At 38.2% G+C, this 19023-nt stretch overlaps 64 pseudogenes; all 64 read left to right on the forward strand.

Moving 5' to 3' along the window:
- The first annotated feature begins 26 nt into the window (after nucleotides 1-26).
- Nucleotides 27-129, forward strand: LOC149619322 (5S ribosomal RNA; annotated as a pseudogene).
- Nucleotides 130-269: 140 nt separating this feature from the next.
- Nucleotides 270-372, forward strand: LOC149619323 (5S ribosomal RNA; annotated as a pseudogene).
- Nucleotides 373-509: 137 nt separating this feature from the next.
- On the forward strand, nucleotides 510-612 carry LOC149619324 (5S ribosomal RNA; annotated as a pseudogene).
- A 137-nt stretch (nucleotides 613-749) lies between these two features.
- LOC149619325 (5S ribosomal RNA) lies at nucleotides 750-852 on the forward strand (annotated as a pseudogene).
- A 137-nt stretch (nucleotides 853-989) lies between these two features.
- On the forward strand, nucleotides 990-1092 carry LOC149619326 (5S ribosomal RNA; annotated as a pseudogene).
- Nucleotides 1093-1229: 137 nt separating this feature from the next.
- On the forward strand, nucleotides 1230-1348 carry LOC149619327 (5S ribosomal RNA; annotated as a pseudogene).
- Nucleotides 1349-1484: 136 nt separating this feature from the next.
- LOC149619328 (5S ribosomal RNA) lies at nucleotides 1485-1603 on the forward strand (annotated as a pseudogene).
- A 137-nt stretch (nucleotides 1604-1740) lies between these two features.
- On the forward strand, nucleotides 1741-1859 carry LOC149619329 (5S ribosomal RNA; annotated as a pseudogene).
- A 137-nt stretch (nucleotides 1860-1996) lies between these two features.
- LOC149619330 (5S ribosomal RNA) lies at nucleotides 1997-2099 on the forward strand (annotated as a pseudogene).
- A 137-nt stretch (nucleotides 2100-2236) lies between these two features.
- LOC149619331 (5S ribosomal RNA) lies at nucleotides 2237-2355 on the forward strand (annotated as a pseudogene).
- A 137-nt stretch (nucleotides 2356-2492) lies between these two features.
- LOC149619332 (5S ribosomal RNA) lies at nucleotides 2493-2595 on the forward strand (annotated as a pseudogene).
- Nucleotides 2596-2732: 137 nt separating this feature from the next.
- LOC149619333 (5S ribosomal RNA) lies at nucleotides 2733-2851 on the forward strand (annotated as a pseudogene).
- Nucleotides 2852-3228: 377 nt separating this feature from the next.
- On the forward strand, nucleotides 3229-3347 carry LOC149619334 (5S ribosomal RNA; annotated as a pseudogene).
- Nucleotides 3348-3483: 136 nt separating this feature from the next.
- Nucleotides 3484-3602, forward strand: LOC149619335 (5S ribosomal RNA; annotated as a pseudogene).
- A 137-nt stretch (nucleotides 3603-3739) lies between these two features.
- LOC149619336 (5S ribosomal RNA) lies at nucleotides 3740-3842 on the forward strand (annotated as a pseudogene).
- Nucleotides 3843-3979: 137 nt separating this feature from the next.
- On the forward strand, nucleotides 3980-4098 carry LOC149619337 (5S ribosomal RNA; annotated as a pseudogene).
- Nucleotides 4099-4235: 137 nt separating this feature from the next.
- On the forward strand, nucleotides 4236-4338 carry LOC149619338 (5S ribosomal RNA; annotated as a pseudogene).
- Nucleotides 4339-4475: 137 nt separating this feature from the next.
- LOC149619339 (5S ribosomal RNA) lies at nucleotides 4476-4594 on the forward strand (annotated as a pseudogene).
- A 137-nt stretch (nucleotides 4595-4731) lies between these two features.
- Nucleotides 4732-4850, forward strand: LOC149619340 (5S ribosomal RNA; annotated as a pseudogene).
- Nucleotides 4851-4987: 137 nt separating this feature from the next.
- LOC149619341 (5S ribosomal RNA) lies at nucleotides 4988-5090 on the forward strand (annotated as a pseudogene).
- A 137-nt stretch (nucleotides 5091-5227) lies between these two features.
- LOC149619342 (5S ribosomal RNA) lies at nucleotides 5228-5346 on the forward strand (annotated as a pseudogene).
- A 376-nt stretch (nucleotides 5347-5722) lies between these two features.
- Nucleotides 5723-5841, forward strand: LOC149619343 (5S ribosomal RNA; annotated as a pseudogene).
- A 136-nt stretch (nucleotides 5842-5977) lies between these two features.
- On the forward strand, nucleotides 5978-6096 carry LOC149619344 (5S ribosomal RNA; annotated as a pseudogene).
- Nucleotides 6097-6473: 377 nt separating this feature from the next.
- Nucleotides 6474-6592, forward strand: LOC149619345 (5S ribosomal RNA; annotated as a pseudogene).
- Nucleotides 6593-6729: 137 nt separating this feature from the next.
- On the forward strand, nucleotides 6730-6832 carry LOC149619346 (5S ribosomal RNA; annotated as a pseudogene).
- A 137-nt stretch (nucleotides 6833-6969) lies between these two features.
- LOC149619347 (5S ribosomal RNA) lies at nucleotides 6970-7088 on the forward strand (annotated as a pseudogene).
- A 137-nt stretch (nucleotides 7089-7225) lies between these two features.
- On the forward strand, nucleotides 7226-7344 carry LOC149619348 (5S ribosomal RNA; annotated as a pseudogene).
- Nucleotides 7345-7480: 136 nt separating this feature from the next.
- LOC149619349 (5S ribosomal RNA) lies at nucleotides 7481-7599 on the forward strand (annotated as a pseudogene).
- A 137-nt stretch (nucleotides 7600-7736) lies between these two features.
- Nucleotides 7737-7855, forward strand: LOC149619350 (5S ribosomal RNA; annotated as a pseudogene).
- Nucleotides 7856-7991: 136 nt separating this feature from the next.
- LOC149619351 (5S ribosomal RNA) lies at nucleotides 7992-8110 on the forward strand (annotated as a pseudogene).
- Nucleotides 8111-8246: 136 nt separating this feature from the next.
- LOC149619352 (5S ribosomal RNA) lies at nucleotides 8247-8349 on the forward strand (annotated as a pseudogene).
- Nucleotides 8350-8484: 135 nt separating this feature from the next.
- LOC149619353 (5S ribosomal RNA) lies at nucleotides 8485-8603 on the forward strand (annotated as a pseudogene).
- A 136-nt stretch (nucleotides 8604-8739) lies between these two features.
- Nucleotides 8740-8842, forward strand: LOC149619354 (5S ribosomal RNA; annotated as a pseudogene).
- A 122-nt stretch (nucleotides 8843-8964) lies between these two features.
- Nucleotides 8965-9083, forward strand: LOC149619355 (5S ribosomal RNA; annotated as a pseudogene).
- A 137-nt stretch (nucleotides 9084-9220) lies between these two features.
- On the forward strand, nucleotides 9221-9323 carry LOC149619356 (5S ribosomal RNA; annotated as a pseudogene).
- Nucleotides 9324-9445: 122 nt separating this feature from the next.
- On the forward strand, nucleotides 9446-9563 carry LOC149619357 (5S ribosomal RNA; annotated as a pseudogene).
- A 361-nt stretch (nucleotides 9564-9924) lies between these two features.
- LOC149619358 (5S ribosomal RNA) lies at nucleotides 9925-10043 on the forward strand (annotated as a pseudogene).
- Nucleotides 10044-10179: 136 nt separating this feature from the next.
- Nucleotides 10180-10282, forward strand: LOC149619359 (5S ribosomal RNA; annotated as a pseudogene).
- Nucleotides 10283-10419: 137 nt separating this feature from the next.
- LOC149619360 (5S ribosomal RNA) lies at nucleotides 10420-10522 on the forward strand (annotated as a pseudogene).
- Nucleotides 10523-10659: 137 nt separating this feature from the next.
- Nucleotides 10660-10762, forward strand: LOC149619361 (5S ribosomal RNA; annotated as a pseudogene).
- A 122-nt stretch (nucleotides 10763-10884) lies between these two features.
- On the forward strand, nucleotides 10885-11003 carry LOC149619362 (5S ribosomal RNA; annotated as a pseudogene).
- A 137-nt stretch (nucleotides 11004-11140) lies between these two features.
- LOC149619363 (5S ribosomal RNA) lies at nucleotides 11141-11243 on the forward strand (annotated as a pseudogene).
- Nucleotides 11244-11365: 122 nt separating this feature from the next.
- Nucleotides 11366-11483, forward strand: LOC149619364 (5S ribosomal RNA; annotated as a pseudogene).
- Nucleotides 11484-11844: 361 nt separating this feature from the next.
- On the forward strand, nucleotides 11845-11963 carry LOC149619365 (5S ribosomal RNA; annotated as a pseudogene).
- A 136-nt stretch (nucleotides 11964-12099) lies between these two features.
- On the forward strand, nucleotides 12100-12202 carry LOC149619366 (5S ribosomal RNA; annotated as a pseudogene).
- Nucleotides 12203-12339: 137 nt separating this feature from the next.
- On the forward strand, nucleotides 12340-12442 carry LOC149619367 (5S ribosomal RNA; annotated as a pseudogene).
- A 137-nt stretch (nucleotides 12443-12579) lies between these two features.
- LOC149619368 (5S ribosomal RNA) lies at nucleotides 12580-12682 on the forward strand (annotated as a pseudogene).
- Nucleotides 12683-12804: 122 nt separating this feature from the next.
- Nucleotides 12805-12923, forward strand: LOC149619369 (5S ribosomal RNA; annotated as a pseudogene).
- A 135-nt stretch (nucleotides 12924-13058) lies between these two features.
- On the forward strand, nucleotides 13059-13161 carry LOC149619370 (5S ribosomal RNA; annotated as a pseudogene).
- A 361-nt stretch (nucleotides 13162-13522) lies between these two features.
- LOC149619371 (5S ribosomal RNA) lies at nucleotides 13523-13641 on the forward strand (annotated as a pseudogene).
- A 361-nt stretch (nucleotides 13642-14002) lies between these two features.
- LOC149619372 (5S ribosomal RNA) lies at nucleotides 14003-14121 on the forward strand (annotated as a pseudogene).
- A 137-nt stretch (nucleotides 14122-14258) lies between these two features.
- On the forward strand, nucleotides 14259-14377 carry LOC149619373 (5S ribosomal RNA; annotated as a pseudogene).
- A 136-nt stretch (nucleotides 14378-14513) lies between these two features.
- Nucleotides 14514-14616, forward strand: LOC149619374 (5S ribosomal RNA; annotated as a pseudogene).
- Nucleotides 14617-15217: 601 nt separating this feature from the next.
- On the forward strand, nucleotides 15218-15336 carry LOC149619375 (5S ribosomal RNA; annotated as a pseudogene).
- A 136-nt stretch (nucleotides 15337-15472) lies between these two features.
- On the forward strand, nucleotides 15473-15591 carry LOC149619376 (5S ribosomal RNA; annotated as a pseudogene).
- A 137-nt stretch (nucleotides 15592-15728) lies between these two features.
- Nucleotides 15729-15847, forward strand: LOC149619377 (5S ribosomal RNA; annotated as a pseudogene).
- Nucleotides 15848-15983: 136 nt separating this feature from the next.
- Nucleotides 15984-16086, forward strand: LOC149619378 (5S ribosomal RNA; annotated as a pseudogene).
- A 601-nt stretch (nucleotides 16087-16687) lies between these two features.
- LOC149619379 (5S ribosomal RNA) lies at nucleotides 16688-16806 on the forward strand (annotated as a pseudogene).
- Nucleotides 16807-16942: 136 nt separating this feature from the next.
- On the forward strand, nucleotides 16943-17061 carry LOC149619380 (5S ribosomal RNA; annotated as a pseudogene).
- Nucleotides 17062-17198: 137 nt separating this feature from the next.
- Nucleotides 17199-17301, forward strand: LOC149619381 (5S ribosomal RNA; annotated as a pseudogene).
- A 122-nt stretch (nucleotides 17302-17423) lies between these two features.
- On the forward strand, nucleotides 17424-17542 carry LOC149619382 (5S ribosomal RNA; annotated as a pseudogene).
- Nucleotides 17543-17677: 135 nt separating this feature from the next.
- On the forward strand, nucleotides 17678-17780 carry LOC149619383 (5S ribosomal RNA; annotated as a pseudogene).
- Nucleotides 17781-18621: 841 nt separating this feature from the next.
- On the forward strand, nucleotides 18622-18740 carry LOC149619384 (5S ribosomal RNA; annotated as a pseudogene).
- Nucleotides 18741-18876: 136 nt separating this feature from the next.
- Nucleotides 18877-18995, forward strand: LOC149619385 (5S ribosomal RNA; annotated as a pseudogene).
- The last annotated feature ends 28 nt before the right edge of the window (nucleotides 18996-19023 follow it).

Raw genomic sequence — 19023 nt, forward strand, 5'->3', positions numbered from 1 at the left:
AATTCGAATTATTAACTAGCACTCTCGGCAACGACCATATCACGCTGAAAACACCGGTTCTCGTCCGATCACCGAAGTTAAGCAGCGTCGAGCGCAGTCAGTACTTGGGAACACTGCGTGCCGTTGGCTTTTTCCTTTTTGTTTCCTCTTTTAAATTCCACCAGATATGAAAAAAGCAAACATATCTTCATATTATTATTATTCTTTTATAAAGATGAAGGTTAATTTGTCTCTCTTAATTTAAATTCGAATTATTAACTAGCACTCTCGGCAACGGCCATATCACGCTGAAAACACCGGTTCTCGTCCGATCACCGAAGTTAAGCAGCGTCGAGCGCAGTCAGTACTTGGGAACACAGCGTGCCGTTGGCTTTTTCCTTTTTGTATCCTCTTTTAAATTCCACCAGATATGAAAAAAGCAAACATATCTTCATTTTGTTATTGTTTTATAAAGATGAAGGTTAATTTGTCTCACTTACTTTAAATTCGAATTATTAACTAGCACTCTCGGCAACGGCCGTATCACGCTGAAAACACCGGTTCTCGTCCGACCACCGAAGTTAAGCAGCGTCGAGCGCAGTCAGTACTTGGGAACACAGCGTGCCGTTGGCTTTTTCCTTTTTGTTTCCTCTTTTAAATTCCACCAGATATGAAAAAAGCAAACATATTTTCTTTTTGTTAATGTTTTAAATAGATGAATGTTAATTTGTCTCACTTAATTCAAATTCGAATTATTAACTAGCACTCTCGGCAACGGCCATATCACGCTGAAAACACCGGTTCTCGTCCGATCACCGAAGTTAAGCAGCGTCGAGCGCAGTCAGTACTTGGGAACACAGCGTGCCGTTGGCTTTTTCCTTTTTGTATCCTCTTTTAAATTCCACCAGATATGAAAAAGGCAAACATATCTTCATTTTGTTATTGTTTTATAAAGATGAAGGTTAATTTGTCTCACTTACTTTAAATTCGAATTATTAACTAGCACTCTCGACAACGGCCGTATCACGCTGAAAACACCGGTTCTCGTCCGACCACCGAAGTTAAGCAGCGTCGAGCGCAGTCAGTACTTGGGAACACAGCGTGCCGTTGGCTTTTTCCTTTTTGTTTCCTCTTTTAAATTCCACCAGATATGAAAAAAGCAAACATATTTTCTTTTTGTTATTGTTTTATAAAGATGAAGGTTAATTTGTCTCACTTAATTTAAATTCGAATTATTAACTAGCACTCTCGGCAACGACCATATCACGCTGAAAACACCGGTTCTCGTCCGATCACCGAAGTTAAGCAGCGTCGAGCGCAGTCAGTACTTGGGAGGGAGGCCACTTAGGAACACTGCTTGCCGTTAGCTTTTTCACCTTTTTTTGTCTTTTAAATTCCAATAGATATGAAAAAAGCAAACATATTTTCTTTTTGTTATTGTTTTAAAAAGATGAAGGTTAATTTGTCTCTCTTAATTTAAATTCGAATTATTAACTAGCACTCTCGGCAACGGCCATATCACGCTGAAAACACCGGTTCTCGTCCGATCACCGAAGTTAAGCAGCGTCGAGCGCAGTCAGTACTTGGGAGGGAGACCACTTAGGAACACTGCGTACCGTTAGCTTTTTCAATTTTTTTTCCTCTTTTAAATTCCAATAGATATGAAAAAAGCAAACATATTTTCTTTTTGTTAATGTTTTAAATAGATGAATGTTAATTTGTCTCACTTAATTCAAATTCGAATTATTAACTAGCACTCTCGGCAACGACCATATCACGCTGAAAACACCGGTTCTCGTCCGATCACCGAAGGTAAGCAGCGTCGAGCGCAGTCAGTACTTGGGAGGGAGACCACTTAGGAACACTGCGTACCGTTAGCTTTTTCAATTTTTTTTCCTCTTTTAAATTCCAATAGATATGAAAAAAGCAAACATATTTTCTTTTTGTTATTGTTTTAAAAAGATGAAGGTTAGTTTGTCTCACTTACTTTAAATTCGAATTATTAACTAGCACTCTCGGCAACGACCATATCACGCTGAAAACACCGGTTCTCGTCCGATCACCGAAGTTAAGCAGCGTCGAGCGCAGTCAGTACTTGGGAACACAGCGTGCCGTTGGCTTTTTCCTTTTTGTATCCTCTTTTAAATTCCACCAGATATGAAAAAAGCAAACATATCTTCATTTTGTTATTGTTTTAAAAAGATGAAGGTTAATTTGTCTCACTTACTTTAAATTCGAATTATTAACTAGCACTCTCGGCAACGGCCGTATCACGCTGAAAACACCGGTTATCGTCCGATCACCGAAGTTAAGCAGCGTCGAGCGCAGTCAGTACTTGGGAGGGAGACCACTTAGGAACACTGCGTACCGTTAGCTTTTTCAATTTTTTTTCCTCTTTTAAATTCCAATAGATATGAAAAAAGCAAACATATTTTCTTTTTGTTATTGTTTTAAAAAGATGAAGGTTAGTTTGTCTCACTTACTTTAAATTCGAATTATTAACTAGCACTCTCGGCAACGACCATATCACGCTGAAAACACCGGTTCTCGTCCGATCACCGAAGTTAAGCAGCGTCGAGCGCAGTCAGTACTTGGGAACACAGCGTGCCGTTGGCTTTTTCCTTTTTGTATCCTCTTTTAAATTCCACCAGATATGAAAAAAGCAAACATATCTTCATTTTGTTATTGTTTTAAAAAGATGAAGGTTAATTTGTCTCACTTACTTTAAATTCGAATTATTAACTAGCACTCTCGGCAACGGCCGTATCACGCTGAAAACACCGGTTATCGTCCGATCACCGAAGTTAAGCAGCGTCGAGCGCAGTCAGTACTTGGGAGGGAGACCACTTAGGAACACTGCGTACCGTTAGCTTTTTCAATTTTTTTTCCTCTTTTAAATTCCAATAGATATGAAAAAAGCAAACATATTTTCTTTTTGTTATTGTTTTAAAAAGATGAAGGTTAGTTTGTCTCACTTACTTTAAATTCGAATTATTAACTAGCACTCTCGGCAACGACCATATCACGCTGAAAACACCGGTTCTCGTCCGACCACCGAAGTTAAGCAGCGTCGAGCGCAGTCAGTACTTGGGAACACAGCGTGCCGTTGGCTTTTTCCTTTTTGTTTCCTCTTTTAAATTCCACCAGATATGAAAAAAGCAAACATATTTTCTTTTTGTTATTGTTTTATAAAGATGAAGGTTAATTTGTCTCACTTAATTTAAATTCGAATTATTAACTAGCACTCTCGGCAACGACCATATCACGCTGAAAACACCGGTTCTCGTCCGATCACCGAAGTTAAGCAGCGTCGAGCGCAGTCAGTACTTGGGAGGGAGGCCACTTAGGAACACTGCTTGCCGTTAGCTTTTTCACCTTTTTTTGTCTTTTAAATTCCAATAGATATGAAAAAAGCAAACATATTTTCTTTTTGTTATTGTTTTAAAAAGATGAAGGTTAATTTGTCTCTCTTAATTTAAATTCGAATTATTAACTAGCACTCTCGGCAACGGCCATATCACGCTGAAAACACCGGTTCTCGTCCGATCACCGAAGTTAAGCAGCGTCGAGCGCAGTCAGTACTTGGGAGGGAGACCACTTAGGAACACTGCGTACCGTTAGCTTTTTCAATTTTTTTTCCTCTTTTAAATTCCAATAGATATGAAAAAAGCAAACATATTTTCTTTTTGTTAATGTTTTAAATAGATGAATGTTAATTTGTCTCACTTAATTCAAATTCGAATTATTAACTAGCACTCTCGGCAACGACCATATCACGCTGAAAACACCGGTTCTCGTCCGATCACCGAAGTTAAGCAGCGTCGAGCGCAGTCAGTACTTGGGAACACAGCGTGCCGTTGGCTTTTTCCTTTTTGTATCCTCTTTTAAATTCCACCAGATATGAAAAAAGCAAACATATCTTCATTTTGTTATTGTTTTAAAAAGATGAAGGTTAATTTGTCTCACTTACTTTAAATTCGAATTATTAACTAGCACTCTCGGCAACGGCCGTATCACGCTGAAAACACCGGTTATCGTCCGATCACCGAAGTTAAGCAGCGTCGAGCGCAGTCAGTACTTGGGAGGGAGACCACTTAGGAACACTGCGTACCGTTAGCTTTTTCAATTTTTTTTCCTCTTTTAAATTCCAATAGATATGAAAAAAGCAAACATATTTTCTTTTTGTTATTGTTTTAAAAAGATGAAGGTTAGTTTGTCTCACTTACTTTAAATTCGAATTATTAACTAGCACTCTCGGCAACGACCATATCACGCTGAAAACACCGGTTCTCGTCCGATCACCGAAGTTAAGCAGCGTCGAGCGCAGTCAGTACTTGGGAACACTGCGTGCCGTTGGCTTTTTCCTTTTTGTTTCCTCTTTTAAATTCCACCAAATATAAAAAAAGCAAACATATCATCATTTTATTATTGGTTTATAAAGATGAAGGTTAATTTGTGTCTCTTAATTTAAATTTGAACTATTAACTAGCACTCTCGGCAACGGCCTTATCACGCTGAAAACACCGGTTCTCGTCCGATCACCGAAGTTAAGCAGCGTCGAGCGCAGTCAGTACTTGGGAGGGAGACCACTTAGGAACACTGCGTACCGTTAGCTTTTTCTATTTTTTGTCCTCTTTTAAATTCCACCAGATATGAAAAAAGCAAACATATTTTCTTTTTGTTATTGTTTTAAATAGATGAAGGTTAATTTGTCTCACTTAATTCAAATTCGAATTATTAACTAGCACTCTCGGCAACGGCCATATCACGCTGAAAACACCGGTTCTCGTCCGATCACCGAAGTTAAACAGCGTCGAGCGCAGTCAGTACTTGGGAGGGAGACCACTTAGGAACACTGCGTACCGTTAGCTTTTTCAATTTTTTTTCCTCTTTTAAATTCCAATAGATATGAAAAAAGCAAACATATTTTCTTTTTGTTATTGTTTTAAAAAGATGAAGGTTAGTTTGTCTCACTTACTTTAAATTCGAATTATTAACTAGCACTCTCGGCAACGACCATATCACGCTGAAAACACCGGTTCTCGTCCGATCACCGAAGTTAAGCAGCGTCGAGCGCAGTCAGTACTTGGGAACACAGCGTGCCGTTGGCTTTTTCCTTTTTGTATCCTCTTTTAAATTCCACCAGATATGAAAAAAGCAAACATATCTTCATTTTGTTATTGTTTTAAAAAGATGAAGGTTAATTTGTCTCACTTACTTTAAATTCGAATTATTAACTAGCACTCTCGGCAACGGCCGTATCACGCTGAAAACACCGGTTATCGTCCGATCACCGAAGTTAAGCAGCGTCGAGCGCAGTCAGTACTTGGGAGGGAGACCACTTAGGAACACTGCGTACCGTTAGCTTTTTCAATTTTTTTTCCTCTTTTAAATTCCAATAGATATGAAAAAAGCAAACATATTTTCTTTTTGTTATTGTTTTAAAAAGATGAAGGTTAGTTTGTCTCACTTACTTTAAATTCGAATTATTAACTAGCACTCTCGGCAACGACCATATCACGCTGAAAACACCGGTTCTCGTCCGACCACCGAAGTTAAGCAGCGTCGAGCGCAGTCAGTACTTGGGAACACAGCGTGCCGTTGGCTTTTTCCTTTTTGTTTCCTCTTTTAAATTCCACCAGATATGAAAAAATTAAACATATTTTCTTTTTGTTATTGTTTTATAAAGATGAAGGTTAATTTGTCTCACTTAATTTAAATTCGAATTATTAACTACCCTCTCGGCAACGACCATATCACGCTGAAAACACCGGTTCTCGTCCGATCACCGAAGTTAAGCAGCGTCGAGCGCAGTCAGTACTTGGGAGGGAGGCCACTTAGGAACACTGCTTGCCGTTAGCTTTTTCACCTTTTTTTGTCTTTTAAATTCCAATAGATATGAAAAAAGCAAACATATTTTCTTTTTGTTATTGTTTTAAAAAGATGAATGTTAATTTGTCTCTCTTAATTTAAATTCGAATTATTAACTAGCACTCTCGGCAACGGCCATATCACGCTGAAAACACCGGTTCTCGTCCGATCACCGAAGTTAAGCAGCGTCGAGCGCAGTCAGTACTTGGGAGGGAGACCACTTAGGAACACTGCGTACCGTTAGCTTTTTCAATTTTTTTTCCTCTTTTAAATTCCAATAGATATGAAAAAAGCAAACATATTTTCTTTTTGTTAATGTTTTAAATAGATGAATGTTAATTTGTCTCACTTAATTCAAATTCGAATTATTAACTAGCACTCTCGGCAACGACCATATGACGCTGAAAACACCGGTTCTCGTCCGATCACCGAAGTTAAGCAGCGTCGAGCGCAGTCAGTACTTGGGAACACAGCGTGCCGTTGGCTTTTTCCTTTTTGTATCCTCTTTTAAATTCCACCAGATATGAAAAAAGCAAACATATCTTCATTTTGTTATTGTTTTAAAAAGATGAAGGTTAATTTGTCTCACTTACTTTAAATTCGAATTATTAACTAGCACTCTCGGCAACGGCCGTATCACGCTGAAAACACCGGTTATCGTCCGATCACCGAAGTTAAGCAGCGTCGAGCGCAGTCAGTACTTGGGAGGGAGACCACTTAGGAACACTGCGTACCGTTAGCTTTTTCAATTTTTTTTCCTCTTTTAAATTCCAATAGATATGAAAAAAGCAAACATATTTTCTTTTTGTTATTGTTTTAAAAAGATGAAGGTTAGTTTGTCTCACTTACTTTAAATTCGAATTATTAACTAGCACTCTCGGCAACGACCATATCACGCTGAAAACACCGGTTCTCGTCCGATCACCGAAGTTAAGCAGCGTCGAGCGCAGTCAGTACTTGGGAACACTGCGTGCCGTTGGCTTTTTCCTTTTTGTTTCCTCTTTTAAATTCCACCAAATATAAAAAAAGCAAACATATCATCATTTTATTATTGGTTTATAAAGATGAAGGTTAATTTGTGTCTCTTAATTTAAATTTGAACTATTAACTAGCACTCTCGGCAACGGCCTTATCACGCTGAAAACACCGGTTCTCGTCCGATCACCGAAGTTAAGCAGCGTCGAGCGCAGTCAGTACTTGGGAGGGAGACCACTTAGGAACACTGCGTACCGTTAGCTTTTTCAATTTTTTGTCCTCTTTTAAATTCCACCAGATATGAAAAAAGCAAACATATTTTCTTTTTGTTATTGTTTTAAATAGATGAAGGTTAATTTGTCTCACTTAATTCAAATTCGAATTATTAACTAGCACTCTCGGCAACGGCCATATCACGCTGAAAACACCGGTTCTCGTCCGATCACCGAAGATAAGTAGCGTCGAGCGCAGTCAGTACTTGGGAGGGAGACCACTTAGGAACACTGCGTACCGTTAGCTTTCTCAATTTCTTTCCTCTTTTAAATTCCAGTAGATATAAAAAAAGCAAACATATTTTCTTTTTGTTATTGTTTTAAATAGATAAAGGTTAGTTTGTCTCACTTAATTTAAATTCGAATTATTAACTAGCACTCTCGGCAACGGCCATATCACGCTGAAAACACCGGTTCTCGTCCGATCACCGAAGATAAGCAGCGTCGAGCGCAGTCAGTACTTGGGAGGGAGGACACTTAGGAACACTGCGTACCGTTAGCTTTTTCAATTTTTTGTCCTCTTTTAAATTCCACCAGATATGAAAAAAGCAAACATATTTTCTTTTTGTTATTGTTTTAAATAGATGAAGGTTAATTTGTCTCACTTAATTCAAATTCGAATTATTAACTAGCACTCTCGGCAACGGCCATATCACGCTGAAAACACCGGTTCTCGTCCGATCACCGAAGATAAGTAGCGTCGAGCGCAGTCAGTACTTGGGAGGGAGACCACTTAGGAACACTGCGTACCGTTAGCTTTCTCAATTTCTTTCCTCTTTTAAATTCCAGTAGATATAAAAAAAGCAAACATATTTTCTTTTTGTTATTGTTTTAAATAGATAAAGGTTAGTTTGTCTCACTTAATTTAAATTCGAATTATTAACTAGCACTCTCGGCAACGGCCATATCACGCTGAAAACACCGGTTCTCGTCCGATCACCGAAGATAAGCAGCGTCGAGCGCAGTCAGTACTTGGGAGGGAGGACACTTAGGAACACTGCATGCCGTTATCTTTTTCACTTTTTTTTGTCTTTTAAATTCCAATAGATATGAAAAAAGCAAACATATTTTCTTTTTGTTATTGTTTTAAAAAGATGAAGGTTAATTTGTCTCACTTAATTTAAGTTCGAATTATTAACTAGCACTCTCGGCAACGGCCATATCACGCTGAAAACACCGGTTCTCGTCCGATCACCGAAGTTAAGCAGCGTCGAGCGCAGTCAGTACTTGGGAACACAGCGTGCTGTTGGCTTTTTTTTTTGTATCCTCTTTTAAATTCCACCAGATATGAAAAAAGCAAACATATCTTCATTTTGTTATTGTTTTATAAAGATGAAGGTTAATTTGTCTCACTTACTTTAAATTCGAATTATTAACTAGCACTCTCGGCAACGGCCGTATCACGCTGAAAACACCGGTTATCGTCCGATCACCGAAGTTAATCAGCGTCGAGCGCAGTCAGTACTTGGTAGGGAGGCCACTTAGGAACACTGCTTGCCGTTAGCTTTTTCACTTTTTTTCCGCTTTTAAATTCCTATAGGTATGAAAAAAGCAAACATATTTTCTTTTTGTTATTGTTTTAAAAAGATGAAGGTTAATTTGTCTCACTTAATTTAAATTCAAATTATTAGCTAGCGCTCTCGGCAACGGCCATATCACGCTGAAAACACTGGTTCTCGTCCGGTCACCGAAGTTAAGCAGCGTCGAGCGCAGTCAGTACTTTTGAACACTGCGTGCCGTTGGCTTTTTCCTTTTTGTTTCCTCTTTTAATTTCCACCAGATATGAAAAAAGCAAACATATCTTCTTTTTGTTATTGAATTATAAAGATGAAGGTTAATTAAATTCAAATTATTATTTAGCACTGTCGGCAACGGCCATATCACGCTGAAAACAACAGTTCTCGTTCGATCACCGAAGTTAAGCAGCGTCGAGCGCAGTCAGTACTTGGGAGGGAGACCACTTAGGAACACTGCTTGCCGTTTGCTTTTTCACTTTTTTTTCCTCTTTTAAATTCCTATAGGTATGAAAAAAGCAAACATATTTTCTTTTTGTTATTGTTTTAAAAAGATGAAGGTTAATTTGTCTCACTTAATTTAAATTCAAATTATTAGCTAGCGCTCTCGGCAACGGCCATATCACGCTGAAAACACTGGTTCTCGTCCGGTCACCGAAGTTAAGCAGCGTCGAGCGCAGTCAGTACTTTTGAACACTGCGTGCCGTTGGCTTTTTCCTTTTTGTTTCCTCTTTTAATTTCCACCAGATATGAAAAAAGCAAACATATCTTCTTTTTGTTATTGAATTATAAAGATGAAGGTTAATTAAATTCAAATTATTATTTAGCACTGTCGGCAACGGCCATATCACGCTGAAAACAACAGTTCTCGTTCGATCACCGAAGTAAGCAGCGTCGAGCGCAGTCAGTACTTGTGAGGGAGACCACTTAGGAACACTGCATGCTGTTGGCTTTTTCACTTTTTTTTCCTCTTTTAAATTCCTATAGATATGAAAAAAGCAAACATATTTTCTTTTTGTTATTGTTTTAAAAATATGAAGGTTAATTTGTCTCACTTAATTTAAATTCGAATTATTAGCTAGCGCTCTCGGCAACGGCCATATCACGCTGAAAACATTGGTTCTCGTCCGATCACCGAAGTTAAGCAGCGTCGAGCGCCGTCAGTACTTTTGAACACTGCGTGCCGTTGGCTTTTTCCTTTTTGTTTCCTCTTTTAATTTCACCAGATATGAAAAATGCAAACATATCTTCTTTTTGTTATTGTTTTATAAAGATGAAGGTTAATTAAATTCAAATTATTAACTAGCACTGTCGGCAACGGCCATATCACGCTGAATACACCGGTTCTCGTTCGATCACCGAAGTTAAGCAGCGTCGAGCGCAGTCAGAACTTGGGAGGGAGACCACTTAGGAACACTGCGTACCGTTTGCTTTCTCAATTTTTTTCCTCTTTTAAATTCCAATAGATATAAAAAAAGCAAATATATTTTCTTTTTGTTATTGTTTTAAATAGATAAAGGTTAGTTTGTCTCACTTAATTTAGATTCGAATTATTAACTAGCACTCTCGGCAACGGCCATATCACGCTGAAAACACCGGTTCTCGTCCGATCACCGAAGTTAAGCAGCGTCGAGCGCAGTCAGTACTTGGGAACACAGCGTGCCGTTGGCTTTTTCCTTTTTGTTTCCTCTTTTAAATTCCATCAGATATGAAAAAAGCAGACATATTTTCTTTTTGTTATTGTTTTAAAAAGATAAAGGTTAATTTTTCTCACTTAATTCAAATTCGAATTATTAACTAGCACTCTCGGCAACGACCATATCACGCTGAAAACACCGGTTCTCGTCCGATCACCGAAGTTAAGCAGCGTCGAGCGCAGTCAGTACTAGGGAACACTGCGTGCCGTTGGCTTTTTCCTTTTTGTTTCCTCTTTTAAATTCCACCAGATATGAAAAAAGCAAACATATTTTCTTTTTGTTATTGTTTTAAAAAGATGAAGGTTAATTTGTCTCACTTAATTTAAATTCAAATTATTAGCTAGCGCTCTCGGCAACGGCCATATCACGCTGAAAACACTGGTTCTCGTCCGGTCACCGAAGTTAAGCAGCGTCGAGCGCAGTCAGTACTTTTGAACACTGCGTGCCGTTGGCTTTTTCCTTTTTGTTTCCTCTTTTAATTTCCACCAGATATGAAAAAAGCAAACATATCTTCTTTTTGTTATTGAATTATAAAGATGAAGGTTAATTAAATTCAAATTATTATTTAGCACTGTCGGCAACGGCCATATCACGCTGAAAACAACAGTTCTCGTTCGATCACCGAAGTTAAGCAGCGTCGAGCGCAGTCAGTACTTGGGAGGGAGACCACTTAGGAACACTGCTTGCCGTTTGCTTTTTCACTTTTTTTTCCTCTTTTAAATTCCTATAGGTATGAAAAAAGCAAACATATTTTCTTTTTGTTATTGTTTTAAAAAGATGAAGGTTAATTTGTCTCACTTAATTTAAATTCAAATTATTAGCTAGCGCTCTCGGCAACGGCCATATCACGCTGAAAACACTGGTTCTCGTCCGGTCACCGAAGTTAAGCAGCGTCGAGCGCAGTCAGTACTTTTGAACACTGCGTGCCGTTGGCTTTTTCCTTTTTGTTTCCTCTTTTAATTTCCACCAGATATGAAAAAAGCAAACATATCTTCTTTTTGTTATTGAATTATAAAGATGAAGGTTAATTAAATTCAAATTATTATTTAGCACTGTCGGCAACGGCCATATCACGCTGAAAACAACAGTTCTCGTTCGATCACCGAAGTAAGCAGCGTCGAGCGCAGTCAGTACTTGTGAGGGAGACCTCTTAGGAACACTGCATGCTGTTGGCTTTTTCACTTTTTTTTCCTCTTTTAAATTCCTATAGATATGAAAAAAGCAAACATATTTTCTTTTTGTTATTGTTTTAAAAATATGAAGGTTAATTTGTCTCACTTAATTTAAATTCGAATTATTAGCTAGCGCTCTCGGCAACGGCCATATCACGCTGAAAACATTGGTTCTCGTCCGATCACCGAAGTTAAGCAGCGTCGAGCGCCGTCAGTACTTTTGAACACTGCGTGCCGTTGGCTTTTTCCTTTTTGTTTCCTCTTTTAATTTCACCAGATATGAAAAATGCAAACATATCTTCTTTTTGTTATTGTTTTATAAAGATGAAGGTTAATTAAATTCAAATTATTAACTAGCACTGTCGGCAACGGCCATATCACGCTGAATACACCGGTTCTCGTTCGATCACCGAAGTTAAGCAGCGTCGAGCGCAGTCAGAACTTGGGAGGGAGACCACTTAGGAACACTGCGTACCGTTTGCTTTCTCAATTTTTTTCCTCTTTTAAATTCCAATAGATATAAAAAAAGCAAATATATTTTCTTTTTGTTATTGTTTTAAATAGATAAAGGTTAGTTTGTCTCACTTAATTTAGATTCGAATTATTAACTAGCACTCTCGGCAACGGCCATATCACGCTGAAAACACCGGTTCTCGTCCGATCACCGAAGTTAAGCAGCGTCGAGCGCAGTCAGTACTTGGGAACACAGCGTGCCGTTGGCTTTTTCCTTTTTGTTTCCTCTTTTAAATTCCATCAGATATGAAAAAAGCAGACATATTTTCTTTTTGTTATTGTTTTAAAAAGATAAAGGTTAATTTTTCTCACTTAATTCAAATTCGAATTATTAACTAGCACTCTCGGCAACGACCATATCACGCTGAAAACACCGGTTCTCGTCCGATCACCGAAGTTAAGCAGCGTCGAGCGCAGTCAGTACTAGGGAACACTGCGTGCCGTTGGCTTTTTCCTTTTTGTTTCCTCTTTTAAATTCCACCAGATATGAAAAAAGCAAACATATTTTCTTTTTGTTATTGTTTTAAAAAGATGAAGGTTAATTTGTCTCACTTAATTTAAATTCAATTTATTAGCTAGCGCTCTCGGCAACGGCCATATCACGCTGAAAACACTGGTTCTTGTCCGGTCACCGAAGTTAAGCAGCGTCGAGCGCAGTCAGTACTTTAGAACACTGCGTGCCGTTGGCTTTTTCCTTATAGTTTCCTCTTTTAATTTCCACCAGATATGAAAAAAGCAAACATATCTTCTTTTTGTTATTGAATTATAAAGATGAAGGTTAATTAAATTCAAATTATTAACTAGCACTGTCGGCAACGGCCATATCACGCTGAATACACCGGTTCTCGTCCGATCACCGAAGTTAAGCAGCGTCGAGCGCAGTCAGTACTTGGGAGGGAGACCACTTAGGAACACTGCGTACCGTTAGCTTTCTCAATTTTTTTCCTCTTTTAAATTCCAATAGATATAAAAAAGCAAACATATTTTCTTTTTGTTATTGTTTTAAATAGATAAAGGTTAGTTTGTCTCACTTAATTTAGATTCGAATTATTAACTAGCACTCTCGGCAACGGCCATATCACGCTGAAAACACCGGTTCTCGTCCGATCACCGAAGTTAAGCAGCGTTGAGCGCAGTCAGTACTAGGGAACACTGCGTGCCGTTGGCTTTTTCCTTTTTGTTTCCTCTTTTAAATTCCACCAGATATGAAAAAAGCAAACATATTTTCTTTTTCTTATTGTTTTAAAAAGATGAAGGTTAATTTGTCTCACTTAATTTAAATTCAAATTATTAGCTAGCGCTCTCGGCAACGGCCATATGACGCTGAAAACACTGGTTCTCGTCCGGTCACCGAAGTTAAGCAGCGTCGAGCGCAGTCAGTACTTTTGAACACTGCGTGCCGTTGGCTTTTTCCTTTTTGTTTCCTCTTTTAATTTCCACCAGATATGAAAAAACAAACATATCTTCTTTTTGTTATTGAATTATAAAGATGAAGGTTAATTAAATTCAAATTATTAACAAGCACTGTCGGAAACGGCCATATCACGCTGAAAACAACAGTTCTCGTCCGATCACCGAAGTTAAGCAGCGTCGAGCGCAGTCAGTACTTGGGAGGGAGACCACTTAAGAACACTGCTTGCCGTTGGCTTTTTCACTTTTTTTTCCTCTTTTAAATTCCTATAGATATGAAAAAAGCAAACATATTTTCTTTTTGTTATTGTTTTAAAAAGATGAAGGTTAATTTGTCTCACTTAATTTAAATTCGAATTATTAGCTAGCGCTCTCGGGAACTGCCATATCACGCTGAAAACATTGGTTCTCGTCCGATCACCGAAGTTAAGCTGCGTCGAGCGCAGTCAGTACTTTTGAACACTGCGTGCCGTTGGCTTTTTCCTTTTTGTTTCCTCTTTTAATTTCCACCAGATATGAAAAAACAAACATATCTTCTTTTTGTTATTGAATTATAAAGATGAAGGTAAATTAAATTCAAATTATTAACTAGCACTGTCGGCAACAACCATATCACGCTGAAAACAACAGTTCTCGTCCGATCACCGAAGTTAAGCAGCGTCGAGCGCAGTCAGTACTTGGGAGGGAGACCACTTAGGAACACTGCTTGCCGTTGGCTTTTTCACTTTTTTTTCCTCTTTTAAATTCCTATAGGTATGAAAAAAGCAAACATATTTTCTTTTTGTTATTGTTTTAAAAAGATGAAGGTTAATTTGTCTCACTTAATTTAAATTCGAATTATTAACTAGCACTCTCGGCAACGACCATATCACGCTGAAAACACCGGTTCTCGTCCGATCACCGAAGTTAAGCAGCGTCGAGCGCAGTCAGTACTTGGGAGGGAGGCCACTTAGGAACACTGCTTGCCGTTAGCTTTTTCACCTTTTTTTGTCTTTTAAATTCCAATAGATATGAAAAAAGCAAACATATTTTCTTTTTGTTATTGTTTTAAATAGATAAAGGTTAGTTTGTCTCACTTAATTTAGATTCGAATTATTAACTGGCACTCTCGGCAACGGCCATATCACGCTGAAAACACCGGTTCTCGTCCGATCACCGAAGTTAAGCAGCGTCGAGCGCAGTCAGTACTTGGGAACACAGCGTGCCGTTGGCTTTTTCACTTTTTTTTCCTCTTTTAAATTCCTATAGATATGAAAAAAGCAAACATATTTTCTTTTTGTTATTGTTTTAAAAAGATGAAGGTTAATTTGTCTCACTTAATTTAAATTCGAATTATTAGCTAGCGCTCTCGGGAACTGCCATATCACGCTGAAAACATTGGTTCTCGTCCGATCACCGAAGTTAAGCTGCGTCGAGCGCAGTCAGTACTTTTGAACACTGCGTGCCGTTGGCTTTTTCCTTTTTGTTTCCTCTTTTAATTTCCACCAGATATGAAAAAACAAACATATCTTCTTTTTGTTATTGAATTATAAAGATGAAGGTAAATTAAATTCAAATTATTAACTAGCACTGTCGGCAACGGCCATATCACGCTGAAAACACCGCTTCTCGTCCGATCACCGAAGTTAAGCAGCGTCGAGCGCAGTCAGTATTTGGGAACACAGCGTGCCGTTGGCTTTTTCCTTTTTGTTTCCTCTTTTAAATTCCACCAGATATGAAAAAAGCAAACATATTTTCTTTTTGTTATTGTTTTATAAAGATGAAGGTTAATTTGTCTCACTTAATTTAAATTCGAATTATTAACTAGCACTCTCGGCAACGACCATATCACGCTGAAAACACCGGTTCTCGTCCAATCACCGAAGTTAAGCAGCGTCGAGCGCAGTCAGTACTTGGGAGGGAGGCCACTTAGGAACACTGCTTGCCGTTAGCTTTTTCACCTTTTTTTGTCTTTTAAATTCCAATAGATATGAAAAAAGCAAACATATTTTCTTTTTGTTATTGTTTTAAAAAGATGAAGGTTAATTTGTCTCTCTTAATTTAAATTCGAATTATTAACTAGCACTCTCGGCAACGGCCATATCACGCTGAAAACACCGGTTCTCGTCCGATCACCGAAGTTAAGCAGCGTCGAGCGCAGTCAGTACTTGGGAGGGAGACCACTTAGGAACACTGCGTACCGTTAGCTTTTTCAATTTTTTTTCCTCTTTTAAATTCCAATAGATATGAAAAAAGCAAACATATTTTCTTTTTGTTAATGTTTTAAATAGATGAAGGTTAATTTGTCTCACTTAATTTAAATTCGAATTATTAACTAGCACTCTCGGCAACGACCATATCACGCTGAAAACACCGGTTCTCGTCCGATCACCGAAGTTAAGCAGCGTCGAGCGCAGTCAGTACTTGGGAGGGAGGCCACTTAGGAACACTGCTTGCCGTTAGCTTTTTCACCTTTTTTTGTCTTTTAAATTCCAATAGATATGAAAAAAGCAAACATATTTTCTTTTTGTTATTGTTTTAAATAGATAAAGGTTAGTTTGTCTCACTTAATTTAGATTCGAATTATTAACTGGCACTCTCGGCAACGGCCATATCACGCTGAAAACACCGGTTCTCGTCCGATCACCGAAGTTAAGCAGCGTCGAGCGCAGTCAGTACTTGGGAACACAGCGTGCCGTTGGCTTTTTCACTTTTTTTTCCTCTTTTAAATTCCTATAGATATGAAAAAAGCAAACATATTTTCTTTTTGTTATTGTTTTAAAAAGATGAAGGTTAATTTGTCTCACTTAATTTAAATTCGAATTATTAGCTAGCGCTCTCGGGAACTGCCATATCACGCTGAAAACATTGGTTCTCGTCCGATCACCGAAGTTAAGCTGCGTCGAGCGCAGTCAGTACTTTTGAACACTGCGTGCCGTTGGCTTTTTCCTTTTTGTTTCCTCTTTTAATTTCCACCAGATATGAAAAAACAAACATATCTTCTTTTTGTTATTGAATTATAAAGATGAAGGTAAATTAAATTCAAATTATTAACTAGCACTGTCGGCAACGGCCATATCACGCTGAAAACACCGCTTCTCGTCCGATCACCGAAGTTAAGCAGCGTCGAGCGCAGTCAGTATTTGGGAACACAGCGTGCCGTTGGCTTTTTCCTTTTTGTTTCCTCTTTTAAATTCCACCAGATATGAAAAAAGCAAACATATTTTCTTTTTGTTATTGTTTTATAAAGATGAAGGTTAATTTGTCTCACTTAATTTAAATTCGAATTATTAACTAGCACTCTCGGCAACGACCATATCACGCTGAAAACACCGGTTCTCGTCCAATCACCGAAGTTAAGCAGCGTCGAGCGCAGTCAGTACTTGGGAGGGAGGCCACTTAGGAACACTGCTTGCCGTTAGCTTTTTCACCTTTTTTTGTCTTTTAAATTCCAATAGATATGAAAAAAGCAAACATATTTTCTTTTTGTTATTGTTTTAAAAAGATGAAGGTTAATTTGTCTCTCTTAATTTAAATTCGAATTATTAACTAGCACTCTCGGCAACGGCCATATCACGCTGAAAACACCGGTTCTCGTCCGATCACCGAAGTTAAGCAGCGTCGAGCGCAGTCAGTACTTGGGAGGGAGACCACTTAGGAACACTGCGTACCGTTAGCTTTTTCAATTTTTTTTCCTCTTTTAAATTCCAATAGATATGAAAAAAGCAAACATATTTTCTTTTTGTTAATGTTTTAAATAGATGAATGTTAATTTGTCTCACTTAATTCAAATTCGAATTATTAACTAGCACTCTCGGCAACGACCATATCACGCTGAAAACACCGGTTCTCGTCCGATCACCGAAGTTAAGCAGCGTCGAGCGCAGTCAGTACTTTAGAACACTGCGTGCCGTTGGCTTTTTCCTTATAGTTTCCTCTTTTAATTTCCACCAGATATGAAAAAAGCAAACATATCTTCTTTTTGTTATTGAATTATAAAGATGAAGGTTAATTAAATTCAAATTATTAACTAGCACTGTCGGCAACGGCCATATCACGCTGAATACACCGGTTCTCGTCCGATCACCGAAGTTAAGCAGCGTCGAGCGCAGTCAGTACTTGGGAGGGAGACCACTTAGGAACACTGCGTACCGTTAGCTTTCTCAATTTTTTTCCTCTTTTAAATTCCAATAGATATAAAAAAGCAAACATATTTTCTTTTTGTTATTGTTTTAAATAGATAAAGGTTAGTTTGTCTCACTTAATTTAGATTCGAATTATTAACTAGCACTCTCGGCAACGGCCATATCACGCTGAAAACACCGGTTCTCGTCCGATCACCGAAGTTAAGCAGCGTCGAGCGCAGTCAGTACTTTTGAACACTGCGTGCCGTTGGCTTTTTCCTTTTTGTTTCCTCTTTTAAATTCCACCAGATATGAAAAAAGCAAACATATTTTCTTTTTCTTATTGTTTTAAAAAGATGAAGGTTAATTTGTCTCACTTAATTTAAATTCAAATTATTAGCTAGCGCTCTCGGCAACGGCCATATGACGCTGAAAACACTGGTTCTCGTCCGGTCACCGAAGTTAAGCAGCGTCGAGCGCAGTCAGTACTTTTGAACACTGCGTGCCGTTGGCTTTTTCCTTTTTGTTTCCTCTTTTAATTTCCACCAGATATGAAAAAACAAACATATCTTCTTTTTGTTATTGAATTATAAAGATGAAGGTTAATTAAATTCAAATTATTAACAAGCACTGTCGGAAACGGCCATATCACGCTGAAAACAACAGTTCTCGTCCGATCACCGAAGTTAAGCAGCGTCGAGCGCAGTCAGTACTTGGGATTGAGACCACTTAAGAACACTGCTTGCCGTTGGCTTTTTCACTTTTTTTTCCTCTTTTAAATTCCTATAGATATGAAAAAAGCAAACATATTTTCTTTTTGTTATTGTTTTAAAAAGATGAAGGTTAATTTGTCTCACTTAATTTAAATTCGAATTATTAGCTAGCGCTCTCGGGAACTGCCATATCACGCTGAAAACATTGGTTCTCGTCCGATCACCGAAGTTAAGCTGCGTCGAGCGCAGTCAGTACTTTTGAACACTGCGTGCCGTTGGCTTTTTCCTTTTTGTTTCCTCTTTTAATTTCCACCAGATATGAAAAAACAAACATATCTTCTTTTTGTTATTGAATTATAAAGATGAAGGTAAATTAAATTCAAATTATTAACTAGCACTGTCGGCAACGGCCATATCACGCTGAAAACAACAGTTCTCGTCCGATCACCGAAGTTAAGCAGCGTCGAGCGCAGTCAGTACTTGGGAGGGAGACCACTTAGGAACACTGCTTGCCGTTGGCTTTTTCACTTTTTTTCCTCTTTTAAATTCCTATAGGTATGAAAAAAGCAAACATATTTTCTTTTTGTTATTGTTTTAAAAAGATGAAGGTTAATTTGTCTCACTTAATTTAAATTCGAATTATTAACTAGCACTCTCGGCAACGACCATATCACGCTGAAAACACCGGTTCTCGTCCGATCACCGAAGTTAAGCAGCGTCGAGCGCAGTCAGTACTTGGGAGGGAGGCCACTTAGGAACACTGCTTGCCGTTAGCTTTTTCACCTTTTTTTGTCTTTTAAATTC

Source organism: Phalangium opilio, unplaced genomic scaffold (genome assembly GCF_054372755.1).
Source record: "Phalangium opilio isolate 3A_F unplaced genomic scaffold, DU_Popi_V2 ptg000209l_1, whole genome shotgun sequence".
Classification (NCBI taxonomy): Eukaryota; Metazoa; Arthropoda; class Arachnida; order Opiliones; family Phalangiidae; genus Phalangium; species Phalangium opilio.